The sequence below is a fragment of the Condylostylus longicornis genome, unplaced genomic scaffold, assembly GCF_029603195.1.
Source record: "Condylostylus longicornis isolate FDR11 unplaced genomic scaffold, ASM2960319v2 ptg000177l, whole genome shotgun sequence".
NCBI lineage: Eukaryota > Metazoa > Arthropoda > Insecta > Diptera > Dolichopodidae > Condylostylus > Condylostylus longicornis.
This window is the reverse complement of record NW_026578145.1, coordinates 48260-56774: the sequence shown is the minus strand read 5'-3', so window position 1 is coordinate 56774 and position 8515 is coordinate 48260. Positions and strand designations below refer to the sequence as shown.

The following is an 8515-nucleotide window of genomic DNA, read 5'->3' as shown; positions in this document are numbered from 1 at the left end:
ATTGGAAAAATAGCAGAAACGTTGCGTTTTAGCTTGTTGTCAAAATCATATGGCCATTCACGATAAAAATGTTACAATTCAATCGTGAAATGAAAATTTGATATATGTGTATGTTTACACAACGACATTTGCATTAAAATTTGACATACGTTGCATTAGCTAAATCGACCTTGCTAACTAAACGTGTGTCAACAATGGATAAAAACATAGTCGTATGCACACAAATATTTCTCAAATCCGAAAATAGGCCACCGTTAGGTGTCTTTTACACATCAGATTTTCCAACGAATTAGAAATACTAAAAGAAGGAGCATCTTGAAAAAACAATGAATTTTCTAGTTATCTCTTTCTTCGCTCTGAGGATTGTCAAAGTTGTAACAGGAGCGTATTTATTTTATTTTCTTCTTTGGCCTCTATAAGATATGTGTAATTTAAGATAAGATATGTGTAATGGAAGATAAGTTTCAAAAAATTTTTTTCAAGTAAAAACAAAAAAATATTTTAAAATATTTTTTCATATAAGATATCTGTGAAAAAAAAAAAAACAAATTTAAACAAAACTCATTATATCTTTTATTATATAAATTTTCAGAATATTTTTAATACCAGAAATTTATTTTAAGACCCTCGAAAATGAATATTATTTTGTTAAAAAATTTCTTAAATTATCAGTTTTGTGTGGTAATTTTACAGAACAACTCTAAAAAATATTAATAACATTAAATATAAAAACATATAGAATTAAAAGATGGATTGTTTGACATTTCCTAAACAGAAAATTGGTAAAGTACTTTTGGAAATATTTGCACTTACGTGGTATCACAGTTTTGCCAGCGATTTATTTTTTCACTTGGATTTTTCCTTTTTTCGACAAACTATTTTGACTGAACATTTTGACAACTTTTTTGGCTGAACATTTCACCTTTAAGAACAAAGTGAATAAATTTTGTATACATATTAAAAAAACGAGATACAGAATAATTCTCACTTGAAAATTGTATTATACAATATGCAATATATGATATTAATTCACATTTTTTTCACTTGGTGAATAAAATAGTGAGATACACGATCAGACTCTTAATCTACGAATAAATTTGAATTTGATGAAAATCTAATGTGTAATTGAAATCTGACTTCTGATAAAATTTGATGAAAAAACAGAAGCACATTCGATTATCAATATTCTGTCAGATTCTTAAAAATAACATGACGGAAAATAAATTTTTAAAAAAGCTTTGCAACGATCAACAGATTCTTGTTTTTTTTTTAATATTTTACACATGTGTCAAAAGTCCGACAAACATAAATCTTATGCTCATCAGATTTTATCACAGATTAAATCTACGATTAACATTAAGATGTGTAACTTTAACATTAAGTAAAAAAAATATTTTCCGTGCAGAATTGAAACACATCCATTCCCATTTTTAGATTCTCCTAGAGAACTTTATCGTCAAACGAAATTTTCCCAAATAAAAATTGAGTCGCTGAAAAATTACCAAAAATATTACACAAAAAAAAAAAAACGAATATTTATGACTCGTCTGAAAAATATGGAGTCACTTCGGTACAAATTTCCCATTCTATACATTAGCTAGTATGCTAAATTTTTGTTTTTTGAAAGTTGAATTAATTGTACGTAAGTAGGTGGTTTCGAGTTTGGAAACTCATTAAAAATCTGTACGCATTATATATTTGCAATGAATAAAATTATTTAAGTTTCTGAAATAGAAGGACATATTATGTAGATCAGAGATTCCCACACTTTTTTCTACCGTAGACCCCTTGTCGTGTTTTTCAATTTTTGATAGACCCCCTGCTACTTTCTTTGATGTGAGAAAGTTAAATAAAAAACTTATTGAACTAAATTCGTATTTTTTCGTAGACCCCTAGCGGGTCTTTATGTTCAAAAATTTTTTGAAATAACTATTACCCCTAACATGTTGCATCGGGGCTGTCAATCCGAGCCATTTGGTTTCAATTTGAAAATTTGTGTCTCCGGCTCCTCCTTTTTCATTTTGACTTCAATTTTGTTTTTTTGTCAGTCAAACCGGCCAAAAACATTGATAATTATTCTTAAGAAAAAATTTTAATAAAAAAAATTTTAAAAAATATAATTTATAAATAAAAAAATAAACTTTTTTTGCAATATTTAAAAATTCGTTAACAATATCTTGACTAACGGTGTTATTAACCTATACCTTTTTCTGCTGATTCAAAAGCCGCCACCTATCTTTTTGTGTATCAAGTATATCAATAGTGTCAAATATACAAGCTTATAAAACTCTTCGATATCAGCAGATGAAATATATTTCAATAAACGACAACATTACAATTTTGACATCTTAATTGAAGTCGATAGAATATATTGTTTAAAACTTGAAAAATTTATTCAAAGCTTCCTCAGCTAGCGCATTGTAGTACGGCAGCTGAAAAGGTACTTTCTTCTGTTAATTTCATTAAAACTAAATTGAGAAACTCCTATTATGTTGAAATGGTTAGCAACATTTTAAACTCAAAAGAATTATTTAAAAATATTGATGCCAACCGCTAGGAACCAAGTTGTGACCTTATTTTAACTTATAGTAAGAAAATTTGAAGTACATATGTATATTATTATACCCTACGGCTTCGTGAATGGTATATTAATTTTGATATGGAGTTTGTAACCACTTGAAGGTCATTTTAGGTATGAACATGTATATACGTATATTCTTGCTCACCGTAAAATTCTGCGTTGATTTAGACATGTCCGTCCGTCAGTCCGATCGCACGGTAGTTCAAAAACAAATAATGCAATCGACACCAAACTTTCGCAAATTATTTCTTTTGTGCCAGGGACGAACCCCATTGTAATTGGACCGATGCGAGAAACTGGTTCGTGTAGCTGTCGCGTAAGTTCAAAAGCTAATTTTAAATATTTGACAAAAAAAATAATGGCAGGCTCGTGAAACTTGGTAGTCGTGTGACCAATTATAGGTCAGACATATCCGCGAAGTTTGTATAGATTTTTTTTACAGGTTCGATTAATTGCATTACAACAATGAAAGGTGAAGGGTGTAATTAAATCGCTTATTGGCAATTAAAACATTTCTTCTTGTTTTTATTTGAAGTACGCTTTGTCAACACCATTTTAATATACGAACATATAAGGAAATGAATAAGGCTGTAAACATCAGAAGAAAATGTCATAATAATTTTTATAAGTTTTTTTAATATTTTAAAGTATTTTTTAATTATCATAACTAGAGCCTAAAATTTAAAAAATGTATGAATGTAATGTACATATACGACGTTTCATGTAGAAGATATTATTTTAAGTTTTAGTTTTTATTGTGATATTTTATAATTCGAATTTGTTTACAATTTTTGTTAAAAGCCTTTGTTTCTTTTTTCAGACTTTTTTTTGTGTTCGTGCGATAATAAATTGTTTTTTTTTTTATAATATATATTATAAATATAGGAATTGGCTCCATTTTCTTGAAAATGGCTCCGTTTTTAGAATACTGCTGCTTCTCATCCAAAAAATCAAACGACAGCCCTGAATCAAAGATGTTTTAAAATGAGCATTAATAATTAGTTAATTTTTATGATATACTTGCAATTTTAGTTTCTTTAACTCTTCCTTATATGAATTAATACATTTCCTACTCATACAAAAAGGAAAAAAACGGGAAAAAATAGAGTTGACCGTGTCAACTCTGTGATACCCCTACGAATTTGTTATCCTATAAGCGAATAACTATGCCTTAGCTGAGTATGGGACAGACTATGAATTTAAGCTGCCGTATTACCATATTAATTTATACAAAATCTCAGTACTGTGTTTTCAATATTTTCTAAAATATGACCAAACAACTATTAAGTTGTATGGCTGCTACCAGAAGGAGCCAAGCATTGGCCCTACACATTAGCTCCAAAAATTGAAATTTCAATAACAGCTTTTATAGTTTTTGAGATATGGCCAAATGACTTTTGAAGCTGTATGACAGCTACCAGAAGGACCCAATCAATTTCAACAACTTTTATCAAACACATTGACCCTGCTAATATAGTCTCTTAGGTGAAATTTCAATGTCACAGCTTTTATTTTTTTTTTCTACATTTTGTAAAATATTTTGCTTGCATGTTATTATTTCATTTACTAGGGGCCCCTGTGGTTTGCTTATAAGCAGCATTATCTGTTGTAAAAACAGGATTGTGGCAATCAATTGAAAAGATAAATGAGATAGTTTACCTTTGTGACAGCACATGCTTTTTAATTCATCTTTAAAATGAACAGCCTTTTCTATCATTATTTCTTTTCTATCATTATCTCTTTTAGCGACAATGTGCGGTATGATACTATTGAAATCTTCCTTTAATTGTTTTAAATTATGAAGGAGAGAATTAAGTATTTCGGTTTATTCATGCAACCGTATAATGTTAAATTCTATTTTGTTAATAATTTCTTCATATAAAGAGAGATTAGCCGCATGCATTATTCGCTTATAACTATGAATTATTTTTACCTCCGATTTTTGGAAAAGAATGTAACCATTACCCGCTGGTATCGAGTTAACTTCAATTTCAGACAATGCCAAAGTAAAAAGTAGTATGATAAGGATAAGTAAAAGTTTTAAAGTAACTAAAAGAAAAATAAAGTAAATAAATGATTTTTTGGAATAATTCTTAATATTAACTTTCAAAGTTAAGTTTCCTTTTAAATTGATTCACATAGCGTGGTAGGGGTTCTCTATTTATTTTAAAATGATTTTCACTAGAATGTGTAATATCTACCTTTTTGTGATAGGGTTGTAATTTAGTTATTCTATTAAGTTTTAGGTAATTAGTAGGTTTTTCCTTTTTCCTTTTAATATTAAATTTATTTATTGAAATTTCTTTTATTTTAATTAATTTATTATGAATGGTCTGGTATTGATCTGGGGTAATTGTTCCGTTAAGGAAATCAATAGGTCTTCGTCCAGTTGACGAGTGAATGGTCTCATTATAAGTTTTTAGACTTATGGTGTACGTTGTTCCTTTTCGACAGCATTCAAGATCCGAAGATGTTCATTCAAAGTGTTATGAAATCGTTCGATATCTCTGTTGCAGGTCTTGCAACATTGCATTATTGGGTGTTACAAAATGAATGTCTATACCTTCATTTTTCATAAAATTTTGGAAATTTAGACTTGTGAGGCCTTTTTCTTGGTCCGTTACGATTTTGGTTGGTTTCCCAAAGGAACCAATATATTGCAAAAATCCATTTTTCAGATCAATCCAGTTTCTTGAAGCTATGGGTATAATTTGGGCATGTTTTGTAAATTTATCGATAAATGTTAAATAAGGCTTGCCCTTGCTATGAAACCACACGTCCACATATACCAATTGTAGTGGCTTATTTGGGGTTTCAGTAACTTTTAACGGTAATTTCAACGGTTTTCTCTCATATTTTGCAATTTTAAATTTAGGGTAATAAAATTTTTCTCTTAAATTGAGGTAAACATCATTAATTCCTCTATGGTTTGATTTGCAATGCTGCCGCAAAATAATTTCTTGTAGCTCATTTCTATCCTTTAAATCTTGCAAAAGTTTAGAGAACTTATTTACTCTTAGCAATTTGTTTTTTGAAAAATGCTTTAGGTAAGTGTTTTGCAAAACGTTATAAACATTAATGTCATCAATCATCACACCTAAATACCCTTGCTTGGTATGTGATCTTTAAAAATGTTTATGACAGTCTCTTCATTCAAATTGTTGCTTCTAATTATTATTCTCTACCTACCATTAATTTTAGTTTGTTTTGTACTTTTTGAATCGCCCCTTTCAATAATTAGTTGTGTCTTATAAAAATTTAGAGGCAATTCTGATATCGGGATATACTCTGAGGTATCCTCATCAGCTGAGTGAATAGTTGCTTGAGTAGAAAACATTTCTTCAACATCATTTTCATTTGAATTGATTTCCATTCACGACAAAGCGACCTCTGTAATTTGCTATTAGGTTCCTTTAAATTGTGAAGCCATTGTAACGGCTTATGATTAGTACGAATTAAAAATTTGCGACCGTATAGATATGGGCGGAAGTATTTGGTAGCCCAAACTATAGCAAGTAATTCTTTTTCAATGGTTGAATACTTGGTCTCATGTTCATTAAGGGTACGAGATGCAAAACATATGGGACGATTTTCTTGAGAAAGTACTGCTCCAAGAGCAGCACTACTAGCATCACTAGTTAAAATAAATTTTTTGGAGAAATCAGAGTACTTTAAAATTGGATCCGTAGTGATAAAAAGTTTTAGTTTATTAAAAGCTTCTTTGTATTCAAATTTATCGATATTTATTTGTTTGGCTTTCTTCAAGCAAACAGTCATAGGTTTGGCAATTTTTGCGAAATCCTTTATAAATTTTCTATAATAACCAAGGATTACCAAACCAAGGAAACTTTTTATTTGTTTGGAGATCCTAGGAATTGGAAATTTGTTAATTGCTTCTATTTTATTGGGATTGGGTTTTATTCCCCCTGGTGTCACTATATGACCCAAAAATTCCGTTTCCTGTTTCATAAATTCACATTTATTTAATTGTATTTTCAAATTAGCGTCTTCAAGTCTTTTTAAAATTTTTTGTAAGAAATCAAAGTGTTCCTCTTTGCTTGTACTAAAAATAATTATATCGTCTAGGTAAACATAACACTGTTTACCTATAAAATCTTTCATCATCACCTATAAAATCAGAGAGTTCATGAGCCTCTAAAAAGTCGCAGGGGCATTTTTGAGACCGAATGGCATTCTTACAAGTTCATAGTGTCCGCCATTCGTGCTAAATACTGTCTTTTTTATATCTTCCTTTTCTATTTCTATTTGATGATATCTCTTGGCCAAATCAAGAGTTGTAAAGTACATAGAACGACCTAATTTATCTAAGATATCGTCTATGTTAGGTATCGACATTATTAAGTTTCCTATAATCAATGACGACACGCCATTTTTGTTCGCCAGAGCAATCCAGCTTCCTGGGGACAACCCATATTGGAGCCGAATATGGCGAATCGCTTTATCTAATTATACCCCATTGTAACATATCCTCGATTTGTTTATTTACCTCTTGGCGATGCACTTCAGGGTAACGGTAAATTTTTGTTTAAATAGGAATTTCATTTACTGTACTTATTTTGTGTTTTATTTCGTGAGTGAATGTTAGATCATCACCTTCCCGATAAAAGGCTTTGCCGAATCTTTTCAAAATTTTGAAGAGTTCGTTCCTAGTTTTATGATCAAGACGATCACAATTAACACTATCTTCACCACGAAACACCGCACCATTAAAAATACTTAATTTACTGATAGGTACAGGAACATGATATTCACTTTCTTCATTTACGCTGAAGTAAAGTGGGATTTCATTTCCAGTCCCCAATTTTAAAACTTTAATTTTGAAATCGATTTGGGATTGTAAAGGTAAAAGTATGTTGTTTCCTATTAATCCGTCAAATCTGTCATGGAAATCAAATTCTAAGAATTCCATTTTATGCACTGAGTCAAACTTAATGAAACTGTCTATTGTAACTTTCGTATCACAACTAATGACGTCACTTAATGTCTTAATTTTAATTGGGTTAATTTTCTTTTTAAAAATAGGGTTACAAATTTCGGAGTTAATGATGCTCATAGAAGCACCAGTATCTATCATAAATCGTAATAGTCTAAGTTTTGATTGGATTTTTATATAGGGTTAATTTTGGTTGGGCTTTGATACCGAGGCAGATGTTTGAAAATTTTCCAAACTACTTCGCTGGTTAGTCTCAGCACAAGAACAAGCGTTTGAACCATCTGCATTTTTTATTTCTAAATTATTCGCCCGCTGAATTGTAGACGGTGATGGATCTACGTCCATCGGTTGGGACCGGGAATTTTGAAAATTTCCGGACTGATTTTTCAGATTACGTTGAGATCTGAACCCAGAATAGTTATTGTCATGATTGTAATTATTACTGTTATAATTATTGTTACTGTTACGATTGTAATTATTACTATTATAATTATTGTTATTATTATTACGATTAATATTACTACTAAAATTACCACTATTGTTAGAATTTCTTTTCCTTAGAATTTGTTGTTGTTACCGCGGTCATAACGCACGATACTACTATTATGACCAGCGATATTATAATTATATTTATGTGCGCAGTTATTATTAGTATTAGTGTTAGATGTATTGTGATATGATTTGTTATTTCTGTAAAAGTGTTTATTTGTGTAAGAATTTCTATTGTTAGAATTGTATGGATTAAAATCTGCATAATTGCCTTCAAAGAGGACTTCAATAGCATCCTCTAAAGAGGCTGGGTTGCGACTAAAAATCACTGAACGCATTGGTTCAGGTAATTTTTCCTTAAATATTCGCAACCCAGTTTGAATATTTGCTCGGATAATGGTCTCCCCATTTGGCTCATCTTTTATTTTATTACTATTCTACGTAATATTTTTTTTATGTCATTATGAAGATCTACACTTGTTGTGCGAAAT

At 30.1% G+C, this 8515-nt stretch overlaps 1 protein-coding gene across 1 annotated transcript in view; it reads left to right on the top strand.

Moving 5' to 3' along the window:
* Positions 1-2321: 2321 nt before the first annotated feature.
* LOC129616303 (mitochondrial import inner membrane translocase subunit Tim17-A) overlaps positions 2322-8515 on the top strand; it is a 31785-nt gene continuing 25591 nt past the window's right edge. The window contains exon 1 of the mRNA XM_055531884.1: positions 2322-2440. The gene's annotated coding sequence lies outside the window, so the exon portion shown is untranslated. The remainder of the gene's footprint in view (positions 2441-8515) is intronic.